At 38.3% G+C, this 15001-nt stretch overlaps 1 pseudogene; it reads right to left on the minus strand.

Moving 5' to 3' along the window:
* Positions 1-699: 699 nt before the first annotated feature.
* Positions 700-1280, minus strand: LOC130884703 (T cell receptor alpha variable 22-like; annotated as a pseudogene).
* Between the last annotated feature and the right edge of the window lie 13721 nt (positions 1281-15001).

The following is a 15001-nucleotide window of genomic DNA, read 5'->3' on the forward strand; positions in this document are numbered from 1 at the left end:
AGCTACAGAGAAACCTCGTCTTTAAAAAAAAAAAGAAAAGAAAAGAAAAAGAAAACAAGCAAAGTTTCAAAGAGAACTTTTGTATTATGTTTTTATATTACATTTCAGAAATGCAAATAGTTTTATAGAATTAATTGTTGCAAATATTGTGATAAATTGCAAATATATATCTCTAGTTTGTCTTTTATCTTTTGGCTCTGATCATTTTATGTGAAATGCTTGTTTTATATTGTATAATTAAATGCATTTTACTTTTAAAAATATGGAGAAATAGAAATGATGTCTTAATTTAATAATAAGATTGGTTTATCTTGCATTTTTAAAACTTAATCGATTAGATCTTCATTCTTAATTCTTTTATCAACTTTATATTGAGTAGATTAGCTGTAAATGTCTCATGCTGTCTAAACACAGGATGGAAACACTTACTCTAGGTTTCCAATTTTGAAAAATGATCCAAATAATTCTAGAATGTGCAAGAGAGGTTTCTATTTCATGATAATAGTGCAAGCATTTGATAAAATAAAAGTGTGCATCTTAGTCATGTGGGCTGATGTTTCTGAAGAGTTAACCTACCTTAAGTGGGTGTCATGTCAATCTAAATTTAAGCTCTGGTATTTCTGTATTTCCTCGCACCTTCTTTTAATTAGTGGAGATCTGATAAAGCCACAGCTGTGAAAAGCCTCCTGCAGAGTCTCTTCATGTTAGGACTGTAGCTGCACACCCAGCTGCAGTTTGCAGACAGGCTGCAGGCTTGCAGGGAGCACTGTGCATAAGCAGCACAGAGGTAGGTGCCCGAATCCTGCAGCTGGGCATCCCTGATGTGCAGGGTACTGTAGCGCTCCTTGGAGACAAATGTTGAATTTAACCTCCCATTCTCCTTTGTTCCAGGATTCAGGTAGAAAAGATTGATGATGCTGCCCCTGGAATTCTGCCTGAACCACTGCACATTTGTCATGGTTGTGGAAAAATTGCATAACAGAGTAGAACTTTTTCCCTCGTGGAGACTCAGGGCTGAAGGACTCTGCTCCACCTCAACTCCTCTCACCCCTGCTTGGAAACAGAAAAGCAAATCAGAATCAATGAAGGATTTTCACCCCCACCTGTCAAATATCTCAGAGACACCATGAGGATGATCGTACAGGCTGGGCTTTGAGTTGGCTCATTCCCCCTCCACCACTGCCATCTCTAGAGGATCCCTAAAACAACTTAGGGAAACACAACTCACAGCAAATCTGCGCACAGAGAATCCCCAGCACAATTCCCAGTTTCCTCTCCATGGTCCCTGTCCAGTTGCTGAGGTGTCTTCTCTCCAGCTGTGTGGGTGTCAAGTCTTGTGTCTAAACACACCTGTGCTTGCACACCACAGATTCTCTCAGAAACACTTCCTCATTCATCTGTAAGAGAAACCCCACCCACCTCCCTCTCAAGACTCTGCATGGTTATTGCTGCCCAAACTGTGGAGGGCAATGAGAGCCCTGGACACTAGATTTCTAATGTAACACTTCTTATAAGAGGAATTTGGAGGGGGGGGGAATGGTGAGGAGGGGAATTCGTAAATGCCAAAAATTGGCATGAAAACTAATGGCTCCAGTGGGTTATGCAGAGCCTTTCAGAATTCTAGTAAGATATTTTTGGATCTTCATTGTGTAAAGCAATTTCATGCAATGTATTCTCATCATGCTTCCCAATGGCCAACTCCTCCCAGATCTTTCCTGCCTTCTCATCCACCCAAAGACATGCCCTTTCTCTTTTTCCCTCTCCCTCTCTTTAGAAAGGAAATAGGCAGTCAAATAAGCAACCAGAATTAAAAATAATAACAAAGAATAAACATATACACAAAACCCATAAAACAAAAAAACAGGTAAACATGAAATATAGACAAAAGTTCTATAAGACCAATAAATAAATAAATAAACACAACAAAACAGTATGACACTAAAACATCATTGTGTTCATTCTCTGTGGTCATCTATTGCTAGGCATGGGCCCACACTTCAGTGTATTTAATGGACCCAGTGAGAAAGTGCTGGCACCTTAAATCACACAGTGGGACAAATAGACATGCAATGCACTACAAGGAATAAAAAGAATTTCTTGAAATTATCAGATCATCATGTTCATAGACAATGTTCCCAAAGACAGTTTAATTGGTTTTAAGAAAAATGAGGCATGCCCATTTTTTCACCACGATTTATTTTCCATCTCTTGCCTTCTGCCCAGATCATTCCAGCAGTTATGCAACAAAACCCACCTGATTCTGACCAGGCTGTGAATTCATGTTCAAGTTCAGCAAGACCCCTGTTCTTTTACATTTAAAGGGGGATATGATATTGATATGAATAATTTGCATTGGTATGGATCTTGGTTTACTGATACAAATTTAAGGTCAATTTTGTTATATGTATATTTCCGCTCTTGATTGGAGTATTGTGATTGTGTAGTTCATCTAGAAATGTAATGTATAATTAAGAAATATAAGTTAATAGATAATCATCTATAATAGTCAAATTTGTAGTCATGTTAGATTGTCTAGATGTATAGAGATATATTTCATTTAGTTAGGCATTCTTCAAATCTTTCAGAGTCCTTCAGAATATGGCATTTAAACTTGTTTAATAACTTAAGACTTTTCATGACAATGAGACACATCTGCTTTTGGCAGCACCAAGCTACTTCAAGAGGATGGTGGGAATTGAAGAGACTACTTATGGAGTTGGTTAGCCATTTGGGCAAGAAACTGCTCTTGCCTGGACTGTTGCATAAACTGGACATGAAGAACCCACAGAGAGATGATTGCTAAACTTTCCTAAAGGTGAGATTATCCTTCGGGGCTCCTGCTTCATGAAAGAGTCTGCCAGACATTCTGTAGTATACGGAAGAAAGTGACTGGCAAACTGTCAATATAGGTGGACCTGTCTTTGAAATTTTCTGCTTCATGCAAAAGTCTGGTGGATACTATGGGCTTGTAGGCTAAAGATGGATGTCCCAACGGTACAGAAGAACTTTGGGTGACTGTCTAGGCAGCAAGATGTGTCTCATTGTCATGAAAACTCCTAAATGATTAAAACATTTTAAATGCCATATTCTGAAGGTCTCTGAAAGATTTGAAGAATACCTATCTAACTGAATTATATCTCTATATATCTAGAAAATCTAACTAACATGACTACAAGCTTGACTATTATAGATGATTACCTATTAACTTATATTTCTTAATTATACATTACATTTTTAAATGAGAAACACAATAACAATACCTTAATCAAGATCAGAAATACATATACATATAACAAAATTGACCTTAAATTTGTATCAATAAACCAAGGTCCATACACTATTAGTTTTTCACACCTTTTATTTACCAGTTTTTTTAATTAAATATTTCTTCCTTTTCTTTCTAGTTTAGGGTATAGATAGATAGATAGGTAGATAGATAATTAGGGAGATACATATCATGTATATATTATGTATGATATAAAGGGAATTTGAATAATTTCTAATTTTTTGAATATAGGAACAATTTTTAAAATGAAATTAAAATAAAAGCAGTGGCTATGTTTTCTCTTGAATGTCCAACCTCATAATACCCAGTGAGATTCTATTTTGCTTACATCTTTTCAGAGATTTGTTTTTAAAATAGATTGATAAACATGTAAGATCCAGTGAACAGGCATTAGATATCTATGGTTTTATATGTAATGATTGAGATCTAAAGGTTTGTTGAACTCCACGCCATCACCCCTATTTCTTTCTTTACGAGTGGATTGTCTTATGTCTCTTCTGTGATATTCAAACCTCTGGGCACCTTAAAATACATAATTTCTAGAAATCCTGCAGTGCCCCCTAGTGGAAGGACACCACCAACAAATGTGACTTCAAACCACATCCACGATTTTTAAAAATCATTTTATTTTATTTTTTATTACTTTATAAATATTACCAATAAAAATTCCCACTTCCTCCACTCCTCCTACTTCTCTTCCCCTTCCTCACCTCCTCCACTACCCCCTCCAGTCCTAAGACAGGGCAAGGCACCCCGCCCTGTGGGAAGTCCAAGGCCCTCCCCACTACATCCAGGCCTAGGAAGGTGTGCATCCAAAGAGAGTAGGATCCCAAAAAATCAGTACATGCAGTAGAGACAAACCCCAGTGCCATTGTCATTGGCCTCTCAGTGTGCCCCAATTGTCAGCCACATTCAGAGGGTCCGGTTTGAGCCCATGTTATTCTTACTACGCCAGCAGTTTTCACTCCGTCCCTTCCTGGTGAAGAAAATGCAGATGGTCAAAAACATGACTGTATAGATGGAATTCTCAGAAGAAATAAAAACGGCTAAAAAAATTCTCAATATTGCTCATCATTGCTAGCAATTAGGGAAAACAAAAAAAAAATAAAATAACTTTGAGATTTCTTCTCAACCCAGTCAGATTATCTAGATTCAAAAAAACCCACAATAAACAGCTGATAACAAATGCTGGGGAAGTTGTGTTGGGAATAGGAACCCACATTCATTCTCAGAAGAAATCATATTGGTGCAGTTACTTTGGGAACAGGTGTGGAGAATATTCTAAATACTTAAGTCTCTTAAATTTTCAAGCTATGCCACTTCTGGGTCTATGTCCAAAGAACTCTATGTCCTAGACCACAGGTATTTGCTTAGCCATGTTCTATTGCTGTTCTATTCACAGTAACTAGGAAATGGAAACAAGCTAAAAGTCTTTCAGCTGATAAATGGATAATGAAAATGTGGCTCTTATACACTGTGGAATAATCTTTAAAGTAAAGAAACAGTACAGCCTAAACTCTGCATGTAGGTCAATGTAACTAGAAAAATTATTTTAAATGAGTTGACCAAGATCCAAAAAGAAAAATACCACATATTCTGCCACTGAACTCCTAACAACAATGAAATTGTAGAGATAATAATTCCAAATCTTCAAAAGTAAGAATATAACCCAGAGTAACTACAGAGGCCAGGAAGATGCAAAAGGGAACATGTGTTTGGGGGAAGCAGGATAAGCACAATTCAATGGGAGAAATAGGAAGAATTAAAGGAAAGAAGGCTAAGATAGGAGAGAGTTGAAGGAGGGTGTAATTATAGTAATGGTGTTTTTTTTTTTTTTCTTCGAGACAGGGTTTCTCTGTGGCTTTGGAGCCTATCCTGGAACTAGCTCTGTAGACCAGGCTGGTCTCGAACTCACAGAGATCCACCTGCCTCTGCCTCCCGAGTGCTGGGATTAAAGGCGTGCGCCACCATCGCCCGGCTTAGTAATGGTGTTTTTAAACATTTCAAGGAATCATATTAGTATCTATTTAGCTGAAAATGTATAAAATACATAAGCATAGGTATATGTGTGTTCACATATACATATATAATTTAAATTAAATGTTTCTGTCTGTGCTAATGATGTTTCTCCCAAGAGCCCTAGATATCTTTTTTTTTTTAAAAAAAAAAAAAAAAAAAAAAAAGCAAAACTTAATGCCAGTCATGGGAATCTCTCATTCAAGTTGTTGGTTAGGTAATTTCAAAGACTCTTAAACATTATAGACTAATTTTCTTGACATTGTTTCCATTCAAAATCCCAGCACTCGGGAGGCAGAGGCAGGCGGATCTCTGTGAGTTCGAGACCAGCCTGGTCTACAAGAGCTAGTTCCAGGACAGGCTCCAAAACCACAGAGAAACCCTGTCTCGAAAAACCAAAAAAAAAAAAAAAAATGTCACTGAGTCTTTATTGCTGATGACATCATTTAAAATATAGTATCAGAAGAATCCAAGCTTGATCTGACATGAAGCCCTCCTACCTGATAACTAACTTTCAGGGTACCAGAGGGCAATGTGCAAGTTTCCAAGGGAGAGAAGCAACCAATTATCCTCCCCAGCTGTTATGCCTATCAACTACAATGAGCAATATGGTATGAAAACCTAAGGATGCAGTAGTAGTACTTATATCTTGATGTCAACTAAGACCTCTCTAATGGGACATAAGAAACAACAAGAGAAAAATCATGCCTGGTCCTAGGAACATAGCTAGCCAAGCAGGGCTAGTGAGTTTAGGTATTTTGAAGGAGAACCTACAAACACCACCTTACTAAACTAGTATAATCCCTAAGTACATTCTAAATATCTATCATTGTACCCACACATAATGTAGTCCTCAATAAAACAATAACTATAAAAATGCAAAGAACAAGTAATCATGTGGTATTCTGCCTCAACCAATCCAGCCAACTTCTCGCACAAATGGGAAGGGTGTTCTAGGTGGGTTCTACTCCATGCAGAGGACTAGGACCAGTTCATAGCTGCTGAAGGAGGACAAATCACTCCTCTTGAAGGTGTAGACTTTTGTAGGTTCCCCATGCTTCAGTGGATGACCCACACCCATTAACATACTAGCAACATTTTATTGGACATGGTATCCTTAGTTTCCTTTCTGCTGCTTTGGCTAATATCTTGAAAAATGCAATTTTGGTAGAGGAAAACCTTCATTTTAGCTTATGGTACTAGCTCACAGTCTATTACTGAGGGAATCATTGAATAAACTTGAAACCAGGACTACACTCTATTATCTCTAGGGAAGGAAGGCACTTAACAGCTAAAGAGATACACGGAGGGCAAAGGGGAATGTGACTTACTAACTTGCTTGCAGATCAACTAATACTCATCTAGATTTCTCATATAATTAATGACCACCTGCCTAGGATGCTCTGGCCCATAAGGGGGCTGGACCTCCCTATACCTATTAACAGTCAAGACAGTCCCAATAGACAAATCTATGCACTTTGTTCTTCCCCATAGATTAAGAAACCACAATTGGTCAAAATACAACGATCAAGTGACTCTTTGGTGCATAGTCCTACTGACACATCTACAACCCCTACACCAAAGACTCAAGAGAATCCCAGAAGAGGTGGCAGAAAGATTGTAAGAGAAAGAGGACTAGAATGCCTGATGATAGATAGGTTCATCTAGAAATGACAAGGGATATGCACCTGTAAATCTCAAAAATATGGTTGCCTGAGAAAGATTAACATCATGATAGCACCAGTTGGCATATAAATGTGGATAAGGGAGAGTACACATTCTTCAACTCATAAATAAGAACATTAGGTTGTCAAACCTATAGACAGAGGTAGAATCAGTCTTGTCCAGCTACACTCCCCCACATAGATTTTGCAATCCCATACTCTCAGGCCTGAATACATGTGCATATAGGGTGTAATTAAATGGATTCAGTAGGTTGCTTATAAATAATCTATGTATAATGTAGATATGGAATATTTGGAGGAAGAGAAGACTGGCAGAAATGGGATTGGAATAAGGGATAATAGTGAGATAAATATGATCAAACAATGATATATTTGGATAAAGCTGTTATAATGAAACATATTGTGTATATGACTAAAAATGTGATTTTCAGCCAGGCGGTGGTGGCGCACGCCTTTAATCCCAGCACTTGGGAGGCAGAGGCAGGTGATCTCCGTGAGTTCGAGACCAGCCTGGTCTACAAGAGCTAGTTCCAGGTCAGGCTCCAAAGCCACAGAGAAACCCTGTCTCGAAAAACCAAAAAAAAAAAAAAAAAATAATAATAATAATAATAAATAAATAAAAATGTGATATTCTTATTAACTTTAATCTTTTGTGGGGATTCTACTAAACAGATAATTAAACAGAAATTCAGACAAGCACGTGGGTGTCATTCATTTAGACAACTAACTCAGTTTCCAGTGAGAGTTGACAATGTGCTCTAACTAGGAGTGTAGGTGGAGACTGCGTTTTCATTTTCTGGCCATCCAAACCCAAATAATTACACAAAACTATATAAATTACAGCAGTGTTTAGCCAACGGCTCAGGCTTATTTCTATCTAGCTCTTAAATCTTAAACAATTTCTGTCATTTTAAATTTTTCCACAAGGCTCATTATTTTTTACCTCACATCTTGCTTCTTGGGTGACTACATGGCATCTTCTTGACTCTACCTTCTTTCTCTGCATTCATTTTAGTTTCCCCATCTCGCCAAAGTGGCTAAAGTGGCTTCTTTATTATGCAATGGCAATAAAATATATTAATAAAATACAGAGGGGAATTCCACATAATAGGACTGTAGGAAAACTCTGGTGTGACAGGCACTTTGTGGCACTAGGCAAGGTATTCATTCTCTAACACATACAATTTCCATTTCTGTAAATAACCTGTACAATATTTTGGCATGGGCTAATAATAAGCATGGGCAGCCATCAATTTATTTACCCGGGATATTTATGGAGTATAAAAACGGGCAACATAAAAACACAAATTTCACTTACGGAAAAAAAAAGAAAAGACAATCTATCTTGGGTAACAAGGCTAAGTCCTATATTTTAAGCAGGTTTCTGCTCTCCAGCCTAGAGCACCCAACAATCATATTTGGCCCTTCTCCATGAATCATAGTCACATCTGACAGCAATAGATCAAGCACCACAACCTTCTATCTGAATTCTTTCTGGCATGATTGTCACAAAATTGGAACTTCAGGAAAGATAGCTGCTGTTGCAGTCTCACAATTGAACGCATAAGCACTAGAGGGCAGCAAGGAGTTCAGCTCAAATATCAAAATACTTCAGACCTCTGGCAGCAGATATTCAGTCAAAATCTTCTTCCTTTTGAATTTTAGAGAGACAAATATATGCATGTTTTTCTCATATCTCTGGATATTAATGTTTGAACATACACAGATATGTAGATGAATTCCACTGAAATAGAAATAGAAAAGGACATGGGAGAGAAAAAAAGAGATCTGGCAGAGGTCTGAAAAAGGAAAAGAAAAAGAAACTTAAACTGTAAGATAATACATGTGACATGAAACCAGAGGGGAGGATCTAAGAGAAAGTCAAGGAGCCAGTAGAAGGGGACTAGGGAAGCAGATTTAGCAGTACTGCTGGGGGTCATCAAGGAATTTACAGAGTACATTCCCAGGAGCAGACAAAGGACTGGATTTCAGGGAAAGACAGAAGATGAGCCTCAGGAGAAAGCAAAGCTTGATCTTTTAGGGTTGTGAGACACCCTAAGGCCAGGAGTTCACTAAACTGATTCTGAGCTGATTTTTCCATAGTTCTCTGGGTCCTCCTCTTTCTTCTGTTGGTCCATTTTAGATAACAACACCTTTACCTTCCCACCATTGCTATTCACATGTCTTCTAGGAATGAGAAGCTTCCACCTCAGGAGCTGCTTATGCTTTCCCATCCACAAATAGCCCTCTCTCTAACTCTTTCAGAAGTTCATTATATTTGGTCCTAAATTTTGAGACTGATAAAAGTATTTAAGATATAAATAAAATTTCAAAAATTAATACTTCCCTTTTCCACATTTGGAGTATGCTAGAGCCTGATTTTCAGGAGGAAAATGGAAAGACAGTCTTCACAGTCAGGTACATTTGAGTCAGGACTTACTGGAAGTGCAGAGCATCACCACATTGGGACTTGATGGGACCAACACTACGGGCAGGCAAGGCAAAGGCTCAGAGTAGAGAATATGAATTTCATATGTGTTAGCAAAAATTCATTGTTTGCATTTAGTTAGTCTCTAAGTGCCTAGTGCCTTACCTTGCCTTCCTGGGATTCTCTGGCCAAAATAAGAGTGGTGGCCTTGCAGAATACCTAAACTCTGAAGATTCTTCACTAGGTTTTAGTTTGGGAGGGCTTGCTAAAGTCACAGTGAGCCACCGAAGTCAGATCACTAGTAATTAGGACTCCATGTGACATTTTATGTGATTTAGTGTTTATTTTGTTGAGTTCCACAGCTCCATGAACCCACATGCACAATGCTTACCCTCTATGTCTATGTAGTGGCTGTCCTCATCTCTCTGACTAGCTTTGGCCTGAAGTCCACTTTCTCAGACATGAGGCTTGCTGAGCCACACTTACAGCCTTCGCTTACTTGACCTGCTGATCCCCATCCTCTGAGTGTCAGTTTTTGATGTTCTTGTTTATGAGAGGTGCTTGATGGAGACGCAGGTAGTTGGGATCGTTTGTTGACATAGCCTGTTAGCCTGTGGCTTTTAGTTGTTGGCTGAAGTCACTTACATTTTTATTGTACATAATTTGCTTAATAATTAATGTCATTTGGAGATAGTTCCTGAACATTATGCTGTAGAATGTGCCGGCCATATTTGTCCCAAGGCCCCTGTGCTCATGTTGCATTGGTGGTGCCCCATAACTGCCAGTGATTCCTGGGATTAATGCCAGAGCAGGACTGGTGTCTACTCTTTTGTGCAGTCAGGGAGAAAATTCCAGCATGTTTTCACTTCTTAATTCTGCCTCCCCCCCAACATAAAAAGACAGATTTTATAAGTACTTATACATAATCACTCTACAGTAATACTTGTTATTAAAGGTTCTGTGTGGAACTTTGATCAGTAAATGTCTCCGCTTTCTATATTACATTGGCTCATTCATAGAACATCTTGCTGCTCATATAGTTCTCTATCCTCAGAGATTTGGAGTGGATTAATCAGTACTTTAATTTACTAAGAATTCATGTACTTTTCACTATATTATTGATAGTGACTTGCTGTTTGCCATGATTTTGTTGGCTAATATTTTAGTTGTGTGGCTTATTGTTGTTCTTTTCTCCTGTGTTCATATTAGTGGTTTATTGGTTGGTGTGTTGGACATGAGCTATTTCTTCCTGGCTCCCTTCCTTTTATGTATTGCTCTCATGAAATGTATTATTATTTTGTGTCCTTGTTAATGAGACTGCCTTTCTTTTTCCTTTTATAGTATTGTTCTGAGTATTTTCTACAGTGTTAACTGGGTTGTTACGCATTGTTTTGGTTTGTGCTTTTGCTGAAATGTTTTATATCTCTATTGAATTGAAAAGATCAGTTACCAACTGTAGCACTCTTTGTTGATAGTTATTTACTCTCAGGCTTTAAAACATATCATGGCATACTTTCTTGGCTTGTAGAGTGATCTAGTCTTTTCTGACATTTCTGGTGCGAATGTGGAATGGTGCTTTTCCTTTGTAATTTTGAGATTTTTGTTTGTTTGTTTGTTTGTTTTGAGACAGGGTTTATCTCTGTAGACCCAGCTGTCCTGAAACTCACTCAGAAGGCCAGACAGGCCAAAATTCAGGGATTTACCTGTTTCTGCTTCCAGAATGTAGGAATTAAAGGCAAACACTACCACAGTTTTGTTTTTGTTGTTGTTGGGTTTTGTTTTTTAAGACAGGGTTTCTCTGTGTAGAGCCGGCTATACTAGAGCTCAGTCTGTAGCCCAGTCTGGCCTCAAAGTCAGAGATCTGCCTGTTTTTGTCTTAAGTGCTGATATTAAAGGCATGCACAGCCCAATTTTCCTTATGCTTCCTAATTATTTCCTTGTCAAGTAGTTCTTCTTTGGTCATGTTTGTTTAAGATAAATTCTATTTAGTTTGGATCTTTGTAGAGGGCTTGTTTTGAACTGCATAGAAACTGTGCAAGGGAGACTTGAGGTAGCATTCTTACTGAGAGACTTGGCAAACCAAGTCAGGAGGAGGCAAACCTCTCCCACCAGTGGGGTGCCTTGCCAATGGTCAGTCCTTGAGAACACAGATGTGCACTGTAGTTCAAAGGCTCTGATTAGGTTGTGGTTTGCCTTCTGATGAGATGTTTTTACATATTATTTTACAACAAGAGTTATTCCTATAACACTGAGCTTTTGTTTAGATTAGCTAGGGCACAAAGTTTTTGAAATTAGTTGCAACCAAGTGACTAGTCTATGAAACTATTTTCATGTATATGGGAACCTAGTTTGAATCATGATTTGAGTATTATAAAAAGAGCACTTGCTTTGCAATAAAGTATGCAGTTGTATCTCCTACTCTGCATCCCCTGTGTCCTGATTTCTGCGGCACTACCCAGAGTCATCCATAACCGAGGAGGTTGGGGAAGGGTTCCCAACAGATCTCCACTTTTTAAAAATAGAATCTTTTCTGGTTTGACACAGCTATCCCCATTCCCACTCCCTACTCTCCTCTGTCCCATGCTTACTCTCACCCCACTCCCCCATCCACTCCACAGAAAGGGTTGGTGCTTACGTGGGGAAAGGGTGTCATATTCCTCAGTGGTGTAATACTGATGTACAGTTGTCTTTACTCCAGTAGCTTCTTTGCCCAGGTCCATAGAAGAAACCCCACATAAAGGCAGTGGACCACAACAAGGGATATAAATATAAGACAAAAATGAGACTTGTTGAAAAGGAGTTGAGGGAGCATAGTCTGAGAAGGTAATTGGGGAATACAACCAAAGTACATAAGGGTGTGTGTGTGTGTGTGCAAAACTGCACAATAATAATAAATTTAAAACCCAATATTAAAATATCAAATAGCATAAATTAGAAGACATTGTGCACACAGACATTGTTTCATCCTCTTCAGGATGAGGGGTTTTCTCCCTCTGCTTAGGTTGATTGTATATCAGTCTCTACAGATGGGAAAGGCTGCTATTCTCATGAATGCAAACAAGCTATCATTTGGTCCTTCCAGAAGAGAATTTCTGTGGTGAAAAACTACTTTTCTGTCAAAGGTTTTTGAGATGAGTCCCTGTTCTATTTTTGTTTGGATTACATAATGAAACACAGATCAAAATCAACCAGGTTAAAAGAGAGAAAATTTCAGATTATAATTCCACCTCATATTGCATCATTGAGGGAACCAATCAGAGCTCAGGGCAAAAATCCAGAGCCAGGAACTGAATCAGAGACCAGGGAAAATGCACTAGGACTGGTGAATTTTCTCTCTGTGGCTCCCATGGAGACAATGCAGGCAGAGACTTCATTGTTGGCTACAGCTGTTCGTAACTGGTGTAAGCAACATGTTACAGCTCTGTTGCTTGACTAGTTCTTTGTGGAGAAAGTCCCATCTCATCTCTGTTTCTTTAGTGCTTTCTCTTAGAAAACTTACTGGGCTTTTATGTTTTACCTTACCTGTTTTTATGAAAACTAGAAACCAACATCTAATCTGACAACTTCTCCAGAAGTCCTATGGTAGCTTTGTAGTCTCAGTGTAAACAATCTGCAAACCGCGGCTAGAACATTATTAATTCAATAGTTCAAAGCACTTGCAGCTCCATCAGAGTACTCAGATTCAGTTCCCAGCACTCACATGGCAACTCATATTCTTCAATAACTCCAATTACAAAAACATAGTCCCCTCCTCTGTTGTAATAAAACCGCTAGTAAATTCCTGGCTACTTAGCCCCAAAATAATTACATAAAAACTCTTTTAATTAGATCACTGCTCGGCCTATTAGCTCTAACTTCTTTTTGGTTAGCTTTTACTTCTTAATTTAACCCATTTCCATCATTTTATATTTTACCATGAGGCTTGTGGCCTACTGGCAAGGTTTCAGTGTTTTTTTTTTTTCTTTTTTTTCTTTTTTTTCTGCAGCATTTTTTTTCTGCTACCGCCAAGTCAGCAAAACCTCTCTTAAAGGAGCCAAGTCTCTGACTGCTTTTAGGAAACAGAGCCCACGCAAGAAAATGTTGCTACCAAACCATGCTTAACTCTGTTCTTTTGTGTTTAGAATTCCTTTTTAAGCTTCTTGGGTTTTACGTGGATTTAGTTGACCACACTGGGGTTAGGTGACAATTATAAGGCCTCTAGTTAGCTCCCAGCTTCTTAACCTCAAAATAATAACACAGAAATTGTATTACTTAAATCACTTATTGGCCTATTATCTCTAACTTCTTATTGACTAGCTTTTACATCTTAATTTAACCCAATTCCATTATTTTATAATTTACCATGAGGTTCGTGGCTAACCAGCGAAGTTTCAACATCTCTGTCTCCAGCAGTGGCTCCATGGCTTCTCTCTGACACCACCTCCTTTTTTCCAGCATTCAGTTTAGTTTTTTCTACCTAGCTAAGTTCTGCCCTGCTATATGTCCAAAGAAGTTCCTTTATTTATTAATGGTAATCACAGCATACAGAGGGGAATACCACATCACTCCTCTGGCATCCATGGGCAACAGCCATGTACACAGTACACACACATATGTGCAGACAAAAGAGTTACACACAGATTATGAAATAAAAATAAACTTTTGAAAACATATCTGGAAACACATTTCATGGAATTTGGTTTTCCATGTTGTTCTGCTTGTAGGATGGATATGGAAAAAGAAATTGCTGAAAAGTTGAAAAACATGTATGATATATTCATTTTTATGCATTCCTCAGCAGATTCAGGCCCAGCACACATGCTTTCAATGAGGTTTCAGCTCAATTTACCCTTAACTCTCTATTCCTTACTTCTAAGAGCTTTCCTTCATCTTGGGTCAAGTCTGAGTGTAAAATGGTGGAAAATACCTTGACTTCTTCTGAATTTCTCTTGAACAAGAGATATTGATGAGATGAGGGAAGTTTGTCTTTCTAGATTCCAACTACATTATGAGACTCACTGTATTTTCTAAAGTATCAATACAATCAGGTGCTGCATTCACGCAACTGTCCTTCTCTACTGTGGTCTAGCTGGCCTTCAGTATCTCAGACTCAGTACCAGATGCAAAGACAATGATATGGAGGGACTCTCCAGGAACCACCATAAGTTACCTGGGTGAACTCCTCATAATGTATCTCTGACTACTTCACTGACAATGGCTCTGCTTCTCTAAGTTTCACAAGGGAATTTCTTTGTGCTTCCAGATGCCTAGGCTGAGGTATGTGCTGTTATAAACATCAAGGAAATCAATACTTTAAATCATTCTGGTGCAAGATTGCCAAGTAAAGATAAATACTACACATGGTCTCTGTGGATTTTTTTAAGCTAAATTCTTTCAGGACAAAATATTAAAAGAAAGCACTCACAAAGACTGTTACTAAATTGCATAATGTGAGGTTTTACTTGGAAACAGACTTCTGAGCAGACCACAGATGAAGGAGTCATGGTTTGGACATTCTGGCCTGGGTGTGCAGGTGTTCTCATCAGGGCTCCCTGAGAGATGCTATGCTCAAGGAACTCCAGTTTTTGTTCAGCTTGTGCTATCTTT

This window comes from Chionomys nivalis, chromosome 12 (genome assembly GCF_950005125.1).
Source record: "Chionomys nivalis chromosome 12, mChiNiv1.1, whole genome shotgun sequence".
Classification (NCBI taxonomy): domain Eukaryota; kingdom Metazoa; phylum Chordata; class Mammalia; order Rodentia; family Cricetidae; genus Chionomys; species Chionomys nivalis.